This window comes from Giraffa tippelskirchi, chromosome 1, assembly GCF_054371585.1.
Source record: "Giraffa tippelskirchi isolate mGirTip1 chromosome 1, T2T-mGirTip1v1.2.pri, whole genome shotgun sequence".
Classification (NCBI taxonomy): Eukaryota; Metazoa; Chordata; class Mammalia; order Artiodactyla; family Giraffidae; genus Giraffa; species Giraffa tippelskirchi.
In genome coordinates this window covers 40,794,866-40,809,194 of record NC_137275.1, presented here as the reverse complement: position 1 = coordinate 40,809,194, position 14,329 = coordinate 40,794,866, and the positions used below count along the sequence as shown (strand labels likewise).

General features: G+C 41.9%; 1 protein-coding gene and 1 long non-coding RNA gene across 3 annotated transcripts in view; both read left to right on the top strand.

Moving 5' to 3' along the window:
* LOC145544904 (uncharacterized) overlaps positions 1 to 14,329 on the top strand; it is a 216,956-nt gene that overhangs the window by 44,042 nt on the left and 158,585 nt on the right. The gene's annotated exons all lie outside the window — the stretch shown is intronic.
* Positions 1 to 14,329, top strand: part of LOC145544918 (uncharacterized) — a 60,064-nt gene that overhangs the window by 37,381 nt on the left and 8,354 nt on the right. The gene's annotated exons all lie outside the window — the stretch shown is intronic.

The following is a 14,329-nucleotide window of genomic DNA, read 5'->3' as shown; positions in this document are numbered from 1 at the left end:
TACAGTCCATGAGGTTGCAAAGAGTCAGACATGACTTAGCAACTCAACAACAGGCCCCCACACCTGCTGCAAGAGGATTGGCATTTTAACGGTCCCCGGTGATTTTTGTGTTTGTAGAAGCCTGAGAAGCACTGGTACAGCACAGAAAGGGCCATATTGTCCATGCCATCTCCTTCTATCACAGGGACCAACTCCGCTTAAGTCTAGCTCAGGGAAGAAAGTTCCAAGACATCCCTGCCCCTTGAAGCTGAGGCATCAATGTGGGCTCTGTAGGGCTTTTCTGGATTACGGCAGAATGACTGGGGACTCTCACATTTCTGAGATGGTTGAACGGAAAAGGAATGTTAAGGACCTTCCGCATAGAACAAGGGGATAAGACAGTGCATTATGGGTGGGGTACTGCTAAACAAGTGAATTTGTTTATTTCCACAAGCCTGGTCAATATCTCCAACAGTGTTTGACCAATGGTGTGCAGGCCCCCGGGGGCCTGGAGCAAGCAGGCAGCAGCCTCCTGTGAAAAAGCCCTATTCAAAGCACCAGGAAGCCTCCCAGGCAAAGGAACACTCATTCAATTTCAATCAATTCTGTCAAAAGCTCATTGGAAAACACTACCTCATGGTGTCCCACTGCTCAGTCATTTGAGTCTCCATCTGCAGCTCAGCTCGTAGCTCGTAGCTCGGAAGCTTCTGATAAATGCAGTCTTAAGGTATTGAAGGAATTCAGGTATTTATTCACAGAGGCAGTAGAAAACCCTTATCCTACACTTGCTAATTCTGTGACTGGGTGCAAGTATTTAACCTCCCTGTCTTTAGTTTCTCCATTTTAAAATCAATTATCAGAATGGTACTCAGGGGTACTAAATACTAAGCTTAGTATTCACCCTGTATAACACTCTGTATCACACATTTAAAGTCATCTATACAGGAGGTAAGAATTTTATTTTGGGAGTGGAAGGAATCTTGAAGTTACCTGGTGGAAAAGAGATGAGAAACAATAACCACAAAGATGAAAAAGGCTTCTGTTTTCATTTTGCCAGAGCCCGGAGTTCCAATTCTAGGTCTGCCTTTGTGTTAAGGAGATCCAAACTTCCCAGGGCCTGTGAGGGACTCTGCGTAAAATATGAGCTAGGAGGAGAGGTGGGGCTGCTTCAGAATAGCTGGAGGCCATTAGGCTAGTTAACTGGGAATAGAGAGGAATCTATTTGTTGTGGCAAAAGATCAGAAGGTCTGAGGTATCCAAGTGTTCGAAAAGAACATGATGTTTTATTCTTGATTATCAGTATCACGGCAAAGGAGAAGATGTGGCCAAATACTATGCTGTTGGTTTAAAAGGTGCTCCCTCAGGGACTTCCCTGGTCTAGTGGCTAAGACTCTGCACTCCCAGTGCAGAGGGGCCCAGGTTCGATTCTTGGTTGGGGAACTAGATGCCTCAAAGAAGATTGAATATTCCAAAGGCCTCAATTAATTTTTTTTTAAGAGCTCACATGCACCCCTGTGGGCTCTGCTCCTTCCTGCTTGACCTCCCTCTTCACTTCCCATGGCTGGCTGGTGCCGCGGGAAGGAGGCGATCCCAGCACTGGAGAGGATTTTCCAGAGCCATCAACAAGCCTGCGAAGGCCTGGTGTTTTCTAAGGAACATTCATTCTTGCGGTGGGATTCCTGGGGCTTGAATAGTGGGCTGCTTTCCACAGATAAATGATCTCAGATGGGGAGATCTGTGACCTTATAAATATGGCACATACATTTGAATTTTTTCTTCTGGAAGCCAACTACTAAAAGCAAGAGTTTTTTAAAAAAATGATCTTCCTATCTGATCTCTGGCAGAAGCTAAAAACACAGAGAGGGGTTTTCGTTTGGCAGTGGGGGCTGGGCTCCCACCTTCAGATTGTCATCTCTTTGATCTTCTATTCTCTGTGTTCAGGAACCCCTTTGTGCTCACCTGAATCACGTGAAACAAATCATCTTAATTACCTCAGGTCTGGCTTCTTCCTCTGGTTCTCATTTTTTGAAATTCCTGCAACGGTTACCAAATAAATCTATGTCGAGCTCTACTTCTTGGAAACAGCGTGGAGGCACCTGCAGCGGGGTGAGGAATTTCAAAGTTAGTTAAAAGGCACAGGAGGAGTAAGGGAATTGAATGAGAACCCCCCTGGTTTGCAGCCTGGGGTTGTAATGCTGGCTGTATGCATCAAGTCCCTGTTCATTGCAGGGCACAGCCCTCACACCTTTCTTGTAGAAGAGAGGATACTTAATGCTGGGACTCCTGGGTGGAGGTAGGAGAGCTCTGCCCGGATCAGCCGTGCCTCAGCTGCTGTAGGAACCGACAAGGTGAGGAAGCCTAGGTGGGCAGAGAAGGAGGGAGGAGATGATGATGTATTCTCTCACCTGCGGGGGCTCCCGGGTTTTACCACTAGGACACCCCAAGCAAGGCAGAGGGTCACGGGAAAGCCGGCCAACTCCTGAGACCTGTCACTGAGTTGGAGCGCAGTTGCGAGGGGCTGCATTTTGAGTGGGCCATTCTGAAGGAAGAACTTTTCGGGTGGAGAGGTGCTGAGGCAGGCCAGGCTCTGATCCCCTACGCCAGCCGGGCGGTCCAAGGGGAGGTAATTAGGAGCAACGAGCTGAAACTGCGGAAAGGAAAAAGTAAGCTGCGCAGCATAAAAGCCTTCCCGACAGTGGTGTCTATTAGCCGTTGGCAGGCTCTCCTCAGGGGAAGTTCTCAAAGCCCCATTACTGGAGGCTTTAAGGGGGCCCTGGTAACCTCTGGGGTGGAGGTAGGTGGGGGAGGGGCTGCTGGGAATTGCATCACTTCCTCTCAGGACCCAGTCTTACCAGCGCCGACTTGGGGCTAACTGCTTGGACCCCCACCCCTCCTGTGCTGTAGGAATGAGCACTTAACACAAGTTCCTCCACAAAGGCATCATTTCCTTTTGGAGTGATTTCTGCCTCTGTAAAAGGAAGGTGCTAGGTAGGCACATCTGTAAATACAGGCAGCACATTCCACAGCCCTTCAGGGGTGGGAGGGACAGTCAGATCCCATAAGAGAAATTTTGAAAACAAAATTTTCACTAGTTGGGTGATGGTTTGCAAAATACTTTTGAGAGAGTCTTGTCTGAGGTGGATAGGTTAACTCAGCTAGAGTGCTTAATTTTTAAAATGTGATAAATCAGGTTAAGGTCCACCAAACGTCTCTCCCTGAGGGCCCCAGTATTCTGGACACAAGTGACCAGGAAGTGGCTTCTCTTGAGATAACCGTCATTGTCCCTTCTCTCTATTTGTTTCTGTTCACAAAATTGCGTGGCACCCTGGGCAGACAAAATGAAGTAGATTTGGGCCCCACCAGGGCTTTGTACTCTCTTCCCTTATTCCCTTCTTTCCCCTCCTTCAAAGGGGCTTTTGGTGGTTACTGGTCAGGCAGCCATTTAGGATGCAAAGCTGGACTAAGTCAACGTCTTGGACCTGTAGTTGCTTTGGGCTCAGGCTCACCCTGCATTTGGGCTTCCCTGGTGGCTCAGATGGTAAAGGATCTGCCTGCAATGCAGGAGACCTGGATGTGATCCCTGGGTGGGAACATCTCCTGAAGGAGGGAATGGTTACCCACTCCATTATTCTTCCCTGGAAAATTCTATGGACAGAGGAGCCTGGTGGGCTATATAGTCCATGGGGTTGTTGCAAAAAGTCAGACACTTTAGTTAGTGAGCAACTAACACTTTCACCCTGTATTTTTCTAGGCCATCAGTCCTGTAGCCCTTTTGATAGCTTTTCATAGTATTGCTCATGTTCACAGTCTCCATCTCATGTTAGATGACCAGGGGCTCGCTCATTCCTGGATAACTGCATGACTTCCTGGTCTTTATATCTGTTCCTTCTAATCCATCCTTCCACCCCAGCCAGGTCTGTCTCTGGAAACCACCTTTTCATCATGACATGCACTCTTGAAAAACTTGTCAGTGCCTCCTCGTGGCTTCTAGGACAAGAACTGGGCTGGAATGATGGGCCTTTTCTACTTACAAAAATAGTTGATTCTGGTAATATTTTGAGAGATGCAGACCTATTCATTTCAGAAATTGACAAGGATTGACATTAAGAACTGTTTATTTCCTATTTATGATTTTAAAGTATATCTAAACATTGGCTATCAAGGTACATTCTGAATCTTTTACTTTCAAGCTCACCCTCTTCTGTAAGATGATGGGAGTAGTAATAGACCAGTAGTCCTCAGCCCTGACCCCATGTCAGATTCATCTGAGAAATATTGAAAATTATGGATGCTTAGATCAGAATCTTTGCAAGTGAGGTTTGAGTATTGGAATTTTTAGAGTTCCCCAGGTGATTCAGATGTGCAGCCATTGTCAGAAGTAATATATTAGGATTATTTCTAAGACCTCACCTCTGTCATTTTATTTCAGATATTTTTTGGTTCCTATAATTCTTGCACTCTTCTAGTTCAACTCAGTAATTCTTAACTTGGATTATAGTAGGATCCTTTTAGTTATATACAGTCTTAGATCCAAACTGATACTGCTTTTTCATGGCCACTATAACCCCAAACAAGATTCTGTTTTCCTCCTATTCAAAACACAGTCACCCCTGAGATCATCCTCTTTGCCAGTTCACTAATTCCACAAATGTGTATTGAGCACCTGCTGTATGCCAGAAACCCCATTCTACATACTGGGAAACCATACCGTGGTGAGCAGTTCAGACAAGGAGCCTGTTTTCATGGATCTTATATTCTAGAATCACATCCAGATTAATATGAATCTCATCTTGATCTTGTTTGAATCACTTTTCAAGTTTTCAACCATGTTTTTCTGGTTGCTTATTCCTGCTTTGTCCCAGGGTATCAACATAAAGTCCACTTTTTATACTTGACTATCTTTCATCTATAGAAAAACACCAAATCAGATAAGAGATAACAACAATTGTGAAGAACAGTATCTAAAGGGTATTATGGTGCTTCCATAGCAGGTGGGATTAATATCCTTTTGTAACTAAAAAGGTTTAGGAATCTAACCATCTGGATGTATATATTTTGCTCTGTGTTTTTAAGAATAAGTCTTTTTTTTTTTGGTAGTGGACATCTCTTTTTTCTATCACCATTTATTCACTCTTGTTAAATATTGGGAGGAGACATTTACTCCTCATTCCTCCATTGTTGTGTGTAGGCACTTTTCATGGCATTTTTCCTTTGTCTGTTTATTTGGAAAGATAATTTGATGTGATACTTGACTCAAGTCTTTAATCAAAAACATTCAAAATGCAAACAGCTTATATTTTCCTTTGATTAACTGGAGAAGAATGAACATTAGTCTTTAAAGTTATAATGATGATAATAAATATCCTCAAGGAAACAATAAGCTCTTTGGAAGAAAGTTACTTTATCTACTTACCGAGATAAAAGACTGAAATTTTTTTTATTCGGAATTCTGGTGGAAGTGAAATATGACCAGAAGGATGTTGAGAACCTCAAGAAGGGAGAAGAGCCTTCTGGTAATGGGGAAGGAAGTTAGCAGAGGAAGAGCAAGCCATATTTATGGCTGCTGCAGTGTGGATGGCCACGACAAAATCTGGTCTCCTTTCTAGTTTGTGGAATTAGGAAGTGGCTGTCCTGCCAGGGACCATATTTCTCAGCATCTTATGCATCTAGATATGACCATGTGATTAGTTTTGACCATTGAGATGTGAGTGGAAGGGATATGTGACACTTCTATGCCAAAGCTTTTAGAAAGTGTTTTGGTTTCTGGATATCTTTCCCCTTTCTATCTGTATAGATGGTCCTAGTGGTCAGTAGAAATGTAAAAGCTTAAAGTTACTTGGGTCTCTGAACACTGAATGAAAGAAAATTTGCTTTGGATTGTTTCATGAGAGAGAGAGAAACTTCTATTGTGTTTGGCCACTATACATTTACAGATATATTTGGTCCATGAGAATTCGGTGATGCTCAAAGTATGGTCACCAGATCAGGAATATCTGCATCACTGGGACTTGTTAGAAATGCATATTCTTACACACCATTCTAGATCTACTGAATCAGAAACTCAGATCTAGAAATCTGTGCTTTAACAAACTTTCCAGGCGATTCTAATACATGCTGCAGTTTGAGGACCAGTGCCTTCTTTACTCACTTCACTGCCACCCTAGCTGATCATTAGATATGAGTTATTACCTCAGTTTTTAATTGCTGGCTTTAGTTAGGAATGGTGACTGAAAGTTAAGAATAAATTTAGAAAAACTGGTGCAGTTGGGAAGACATTAGGTGAGTTTGAAATTCCATTGAATTTTGAGGAGAAACATCTTTGCTTTGAAATAACTCTTGTTCAGTTCTATATATTTTCATTGTTTAAAGGGCATATATCCTAGAACACAGAGAAGGCAATGGCAACCCACTCCAGTACTCTTGCCTGGAAAATCCCATGGATGGAGGAGCCCGGTAGGCTACAGACCATGGGGTCACAAAGAGTTGGACACGACTGAGCGACTTCACTTTCACTTTTCACTTGCATACATTGGAGAAGGAAATGGCAACCCACTCCAGTGTTCTTGCCTGGAGAATCCCAGGGACAGCGGAGCCTGGTGGGCTGCCGTCTATGGGGTCACACAGAGTCGGACACGACTGAAGCGACTTAGCAGCAGCAGCATCCTAGAACAGGGGTCACAACCCAATGAGTGAAGCAAACTACTCAGCTACAGCTGATAGTTGAGAATGTGGGCCCAGGGTTTTCAAGTCTAAATATTTTAAAGAGAACTGGAAATTTGGATTTTCATGTCAAATCTTCTGGTTTGTACATCTTGGCTTACATTAAAAGAAAAATTACAAACAAAACCAAAATTTTTGTTTGGTCAAACATGCCCAAGGATTGAATTTGGCCCCTTGGCTACCAATTTTATAACATTTATCTGGAGGAACCAGAGAACCAGTCAGGCTGGCTAGTGTCTTGTCTTAGTCATTAGGAGGCAAAACAACTTTTACACAAATGATGAGCTTCAAAGGAGGGAGGAGTAAGAGCTGTACAAAGTAGTTGCCAAGGTAACATCTTACTGGTCAGAAAGGGACCTCAGTTGGGTTTTATGTAGATGCAGTGGAAGAATGAAACATAATCTTTCTCTGTATTCTTTCTGTTTAAGATCAGTGAGGAAATGGATGTGAATGCAGTGCAGCTGCCTGAGATTAGCAGGAAGCAATTCTCCCATTTGAAGAGACCCCAGTGAGACCTGATCACCAACTAGCAACACAGGGAAGTCACACCTTTAACCTTCCAATTTGCTAGCAACAAATCAATGAATTCCAAGAGCTGCTGCCCTAAACTAGTACCCAGGGGACTATGGACGAGCTATCTGAATTTTAGTGAAGGAAAGTTCAAGCTTTTTCTTAAAGCAGGGGAAAAGTTTTTTACTATGCACTGAAAGGAAAGAGTTGAAGTTTTGTGAAAGACAGTTGCTTTAAACTATCTTTACTTAAATGTATTGGAAAACTATTCATAATTAGTGTTTTGTTGTTTATCTATACTAACACATTAGTTAGAAAGATGTTTATATTTAATTTAATTTCATTGAAGCTTATCTTAATTTTTTATTATGGAAATAAGACACTGTTGTACGGCCTGCCAAATTTAGGCAGTCTCTTCTCTCTGGGCAAAATTAGACTTTGGCATATTTTCAGCACAGTAAGATGGAAATTTCAGGACACCAAGAGATAGATACTTTCCTGTGAAGTTTTACTTGCTCTTTAATCTTTAGCAAATATCCAGATATTACCTGTATTGCCTTGGCATGCTCCCTGGAGGTGGGATTATTCAATTGCATCAAAGAGTTCTGAGCCCAAAGTTAGAGGTGGTCTAACTTTGTACTGGGGACAAATAACAGGGTGTTGTTTGTGACATTGTCAAGCCTTTTTTTCACATAACAACTACATTGGATGTCTTTTGGAAGAGATCTACCTCATTCCTTTTAATAACTGGGTAGAATCTTGGACATTTGGAGGTCTCCAAATACTGGTTGTCATTTGTGGTGTATGCTGTTTTTGTTAGGGCTTCCCTGGTGGCTCAGATGGTAAAGAATCTGCCTGCAATACAGGTTCGATTCCTAGATTGGGAAGATCACCTGGAGGAGGGAATGGCTACCCACTCCAGTATTCTTGCGTGGAGAATTCCATGGACAGAGGAGCCTGGCAGGTTCTGTTTTTGTTTTTATGATAATATTGCACTAAGTATCCTAGCAACCTATTTTTACTTTCATGTAATATAGCATTTTTGAAGGATAAATTCTTAAATGTGAAAGTAAAGGGTCAAAGTATATATGGATTTGAAATTCAATAGTTATTATATCTAATTGCCCTACAATGGGATTATAACAAGTATATTTCTATCAATAGTTCATGAAACTTCTGGTTTCCTCTCTGCCTTACTATATGTGTGTATATATACATACATATATATGTATATATATATAATAAAATTTCTAATCTTTTTCTACCAGGTATGGCAAAAAAACAGTGTTTCATTGTTCTAACTTGTTTTTCTTTCATTATGAGAGAGTTGAACACCCTCTCACGTTTTAAAGATTCTTGCATTTCGTTTTCAGTTGAATGTCTCTTCATATATTTGCTTTTCCAAAAACTGTTGGGAATCTTTTTTATGATCTATGAAAGTTTTTCATATGTTAAGAAATTCAGCCTTTTACGTAGGTTTGAAAAAAAATAAATGTTCTAAGTATTTACATTCTCAGTCTAAGTTACCTGGGGAAAGTCTAGACAATGGTTATACATAGCTAGCTGCCCAGTGAAAATTGCACAAATCTCTGAGGATATAACCTAGAAAGACCTAATCTGAACACATAAATCTATAAGGGAAGACAAAGTCTTAAGACCATCTGGAGATAGTTACTGAGTACTTAGTTCAATGTCGTGGGCACAGATGATGGTTGGAGGTGGTGGGATAAAGGCGTGGTGGGAGGGGCAGTCTGGGCTAGGTGAGGTGGGAGTAATAAGAATGATGTGTATGTGAGCATCTCAGAGCTAGAAGTCTCACAGCAGAGGCTCTTTTGTTATTTCTTGCTTGTGCATGGAGGGCATTTAGTTTCCTTTTTTGCTGCCAATGCTTTTCCAGGCCAGGGCTTTGCTTGCATTCAGAGGGATGCTCGTTTAGCCAGCACCAGACTCTATTGGGGATAATAGACATATTTCCTTTTGAATACCCTATGTGGTCCCCACATGACACTTTCCCTCATTTTGGCTCCCAGGCTGGTGTAAAGCTCTCCATTAAAGCTAATGGTAAAACCACAGTTAGACTTAATCCCATTTTCCTTCTTTGGTACTTCTAAAAAGCAATACTTAAAACCTTGAAATTTACTTAACTAACAAAAAACCATTGCCCTATTAATGCCTTCCTGGAGATGGTTCTTTCTTTTCAAATAGGCTACTTTTCAGACTGGAAATCGCCCCAAATCCTCAAATAGCCCCCTGTTTTTCATGTGTGATTCCTGCAAATTGCTGTTTGCCTGATGCCTTAGTGGGGGACTCACTTAACAGTTAGATTTGTTACTGTATTTACTGACGTTTTAACATGACATTTTTAGCTGCCTAAATAATTGTAGTGTTTACCAGAAAAAAAAGAAATCAAAGTAATGAAAGGTACTAAAATTATTCATATCTCAACATTACAAGCCTTAATTTCCTGCCTGAAGCATGGTGAATAACTCATTTTTTTTTTTTTGAATGACTCATTTTTAAAGTCATCTCTAGCTACTGGGAGTCTATGGTGATGTATGTAGATAGTTTATAGATTGGGAAAATCAATGAATATCACAGATTGTCAAGATCGGCAGTGTTATTATAGAATAATGAAATCAGCTAAAAACATAGGGTCTCAGACATCTGAATTGAAAGGAGGAAATGAGGACTAGCAAGTGGAAAATAAGTTCCTTAAAGTTTTCTGGATACCAAACAGCATAGCAGCCCCTTACCCTGCATGTCTAAAATCTTCTGCCCTCCAAAGAGATCCTCTGGAGCTCTTTTTTGCCCTTACTGCAGGCTAAGGTGGGGTGGGAGATGACTTTGCAGGAGCTAAAAGCTGTGATCTGGACTTTGGAGGATGGGCTTTCTGGTTTTACCATGACTATGCCCATTCAGGGAGAGACTGTGGCAGTGTCAAGGTTAGCCAATCTCTGGAGATTTTGGGAAGTCCTTGTAATTTGAATAAATAAGTGAAAAATGTTTACTTGATCAAAAAATACATTTTGTTCTCTTGATAGAATCCGCTCTCAGTAGAGTCACTCCTTAAGGACTCATGAGTTTAAAGATGCATTTCAATAGGCTAAGTGCGCTTCTCACTGGGAGGGATAACACATTCCTTGGAAAAAGAAACATGTAAGTGTTATTCCCTCCCTTCTTCTATATCTGGTCTTATAAACCCATGTGCATCTTTATGCCTCTAAGTTCTTTGCTCATATTATTCTCTTGGCCTGGAATAATTTTCCAAGGCTTAGATCAAGTATCACTTCTTCCTGTGATTTTCTTGATCATTCTTCCTAAGTAGAAACAGCACCTTACATATACCTGTATGGTTCATTTGTAATTAACACAAAACTCGGTCTGTAGAGAATTTGAGATAGATTGGCAACATACCTACAAAAGGATAAAGGAGAACTTGGGGTCAAGGGGAAACAAGAACAGCAAAATAAATACCTGCCACCTACTCTGATACAGTTGTTCAAGAGTCCTGCAGATTTGGACCTAAGCTCCTGGCAGCTAAAGCAAAAATGGAAACACAATGAATTATAGAATTTTTCTGTGTCTGTAAGACAAAAACAAATGAGCTGTTCTGATAAAGCACTTCCTGAATCTGAGATCTGAGAAGAACTTCACCATGAGGTCCTAAGAAAATGAGTGCAGTGTGATGTAGGGGAGGGCAATTTCAACATGCCTACACTGGTGGTGAATTTAACTCCAGTCAGCAATTTTAAAATGTTGCTCAATCTTGGCAGACAATGAGACATCAAAGCACAATCAAGTAAAAGCTGCTTCATTGAGGTATGAAAACAAGACTGTGGCTCATGTTTTAGTTCTTCATAGATTTTTCTTCAAACTGAATTATGCTTCTATGTACATAAATAGTAAATTTTAGGCTATCTAAAATAGGCTGTTTGTCTTTTAGGTAAACTTCCATAAATTATTTATCATAAGCGTACTTGATAAGGATTTTATGACTGCGAGTTCAAGGTTGCATTTTTCCCTCCGTCAAGAACCAAGAGTGCAGATAACCTGCAGCCAATCGGACAGATCTGAATGGTTTGTCAATCAATCTGTCAGAATGTGCCGGTAGTGTAGCACTTATCACTTTGTTTTATAGACATCTGTGTCCCTGGCATAACTGCATACTCTTCAAGGGCAGGAACTATTTCTTTTTTGTCTTTGCATCTCTTAGCCCCTAGCATGCTTGAAACATAGCATCTTGGTAATAGACTTTGTTGAACTGAATCACCCTAAAAACTTATTGTTGTTATCTAATGCCACTTGGAAAAAATGGGAGTTCTGAGCAGAGAAGGACAGGGAACATAGGAGAGCTAAGCTTTGACGGCCAGGAGAGGGTAGAGAGGCAGGACGTGACTGGAAACAACTTTTTCCTATTACGCTGGCTATTGTCTGTTGTTCATCCTATTCCTGTGCTTATTTCCTCTCCTCTGAATTGCAAGCTGCTGAAAACTCTTCTAGACTCCCTTGGTAGCAGGACATTAGGTAGGGTTTGTCAATGTAAGCATTTGTGGGACACTGGAAAGTCATAGGAATGGAAGACCATTTGGCTGTGATGGTGGTAGCAGTGGGTGGTGTCGTGGGTGACTGGAGCTCCCATAGCATTGGGGTGATTCTAGCATCATCAGTAGGAGCTTGGGCTCCTGGGTTCCTTGCTAAGCAGCCAGGATCAAGATCCTCCAAAGTGGCCTCTTACTTCAGTATTCATGGCCTTGTGTAATCTTCTCCCCTAAAGTCACTTGCTGCTGACCAGTATTGAAGTGTTGAGGGATACCACTTCTGTGATTTGTTGCAAAAGATTTTTGACTATTGTCTTCCTAGAAGACTCTCTCTGCTGCTCTGTTGTTTTCTCAGCTTGAATGATTTTTTTTTTTTTTTGGCCACACTGCATGGCATATGGGATTTTAGTTTCCTGATGACCAGGAATAGAGCCCATGCCCTTCGCAGTGGAAGCACTGATTCTTAACCACTGGGCCACCAGGGAAGTCCCTCAGCTTTCATGCTTTGATGAAGCAAGCCACCCTGTTTATGAGACCCACATGGTGAGGAGCTGAGGTGAACTCGGACCAATGGCCAGCAAGGAACTGAGGTCCATCAGCCTCTAAGGAACTGAATCCTGCTGATATCCACATGAGGCTGAAAGTGGTGTTGTTGTTGTTTAGTCACTAAGTAGTGTCTGACTCTTTTGGGACCCTATGGACTGTAGCCTGCCAGGCTCCTCTGTCCATGGGATTTTCCAGGCAAGAGTATTGGAGTGGGTTGGCATTTCCTTCTCCAGGGGAATCTCCCTGACCCAGGGATTGAATGCGTGTCTCCTGCTTGGCAGGTGGATTCTTTACCACTGATCCACCTGGGAAGCTCACCTGAAAGTGTATCCTTTCTCATTTGAGACTTCAGATGAGTATAACCTGACACCTTGACAGTTTTCTAAAGAAACTCCGGAGTAGAGAAAGGACTCAGCTAAACCACGTTAGATTCCTGACCCACAGAAACTGTGAGATAGTAAATGTGTATTGTTTGAAGCCATTACATATCGAGGTAAGTTTTTACACAGTAGCAATAGATAACTAATGTAATGGCACAGCCATTGGGTGCAGCCTCAGCAGGGAACATGTGCTGATGGACTCTGGGTGACATCACATTCACTCCTCACTCCTCCAACTATGGGAGTAATGGCTACTTTCTGCAATTGCCAATCTCTAGGTAATGCCACTTTCCCCTTAGCCAGCGTTTTTATTACTGTTGTCAATTTTTTGTATTAAATTTCCTCTGTCTCAACTATCTAAATGGTGACTGATACATCCACATACATATTTTTCCTGGGAAGGAGATAAAGGGGAGCATCACATTATTCTAAATGCAGTTGTGTCTTTTTAGCCATGTTAAAAATGTGATGCAACTTTTTTTTTTAAGTGAATGGAGGTTTGCTTCTCTGCAGGTCTTGGTTTCTGGGGCAGGTCAACTTCAAAGGTGGAGTCATCTGTACCTTCTTTCCTGGGTATATGAGGTATATATCTCTGCCCACCTGCAGACAGCAAAGGCAATGCATAAGGGATGCTGAAGGACATGCAGTGGCTTCTTCTCCATTTTCATGTGGGAGTCCATGGAAGTACAATCGCTGCATGATCCCTGTAACTAGAATAAAAAAATATGGCATGTGTATGAGGCCAAACTCTTAACTCAGCAGGTGAACAACCACATGGACTCCATTTCCCCCAGGAGACTGTGAAACTAGAAAGAAACTTATGTATCAGGACAGAGCAGCCCTTGATGAGGCTCAAAAGAGAGGTGGCAAAGTCACAACTACCCAGCATAAAACCAAGTCAGAGGAGGTGAAAGAACAAAGGGAGAGAAAGAGACTAGTCAAAGAGGCCACATCATCCACCCACAGAACACCCGGCAAAGAAAATGAGCTACACTGCTCCCACTAGAAGGCTTGGGGGGAGGGAGACATTCAGGAAAACCACAGGGGTAGAAAATTAGATCGTTTATCTCAAAGAGAAGAAATGAACTGAAGTGTGCTTTTGATATATGGCTGCAAGTGAGGACAAAGGCAAAACACCAACATGTACTTGTCGTCAGAAGAATGCCTTTTATCCAAGGATCTCAAAGCAGTTTGAGTCTATTAATTGACTTGTGAGGCAGTTAAATTATGATTTGTTCATTTTATGCAGGATTTTTTATCTAAAACTTGCTAAACATTTGACAACCCAACTACATTTGTTATTCCACAGATAACCTGGTAACATACAGAGTGGGCATTCCTCTTTGACATACATGGAAACTGACCCTCAGAGAAGTTAGGTAACATATTGAGGATCAGAACCGAATGTGTAAACATTGACTAAGAAGTGGGGAACTCTGCAGAGACAACTCAGTGTCTTCCATGGTTAGTCCTCCGTGGTATGTAGAATAATGGTCCCTCAAAGGTAGCCCCATCCTAACTCCTGGAACCTGTGGAAATGTTAACTTATAAGGCAGAGTGGGTCTTGCAGAGGTGATTAAGGCAAGGATCTTCAGTTGGGGAAATTCTCTTGATTTATCCGGGTGGGCCCAATGGAATCACACAGGTCTTTGTAAA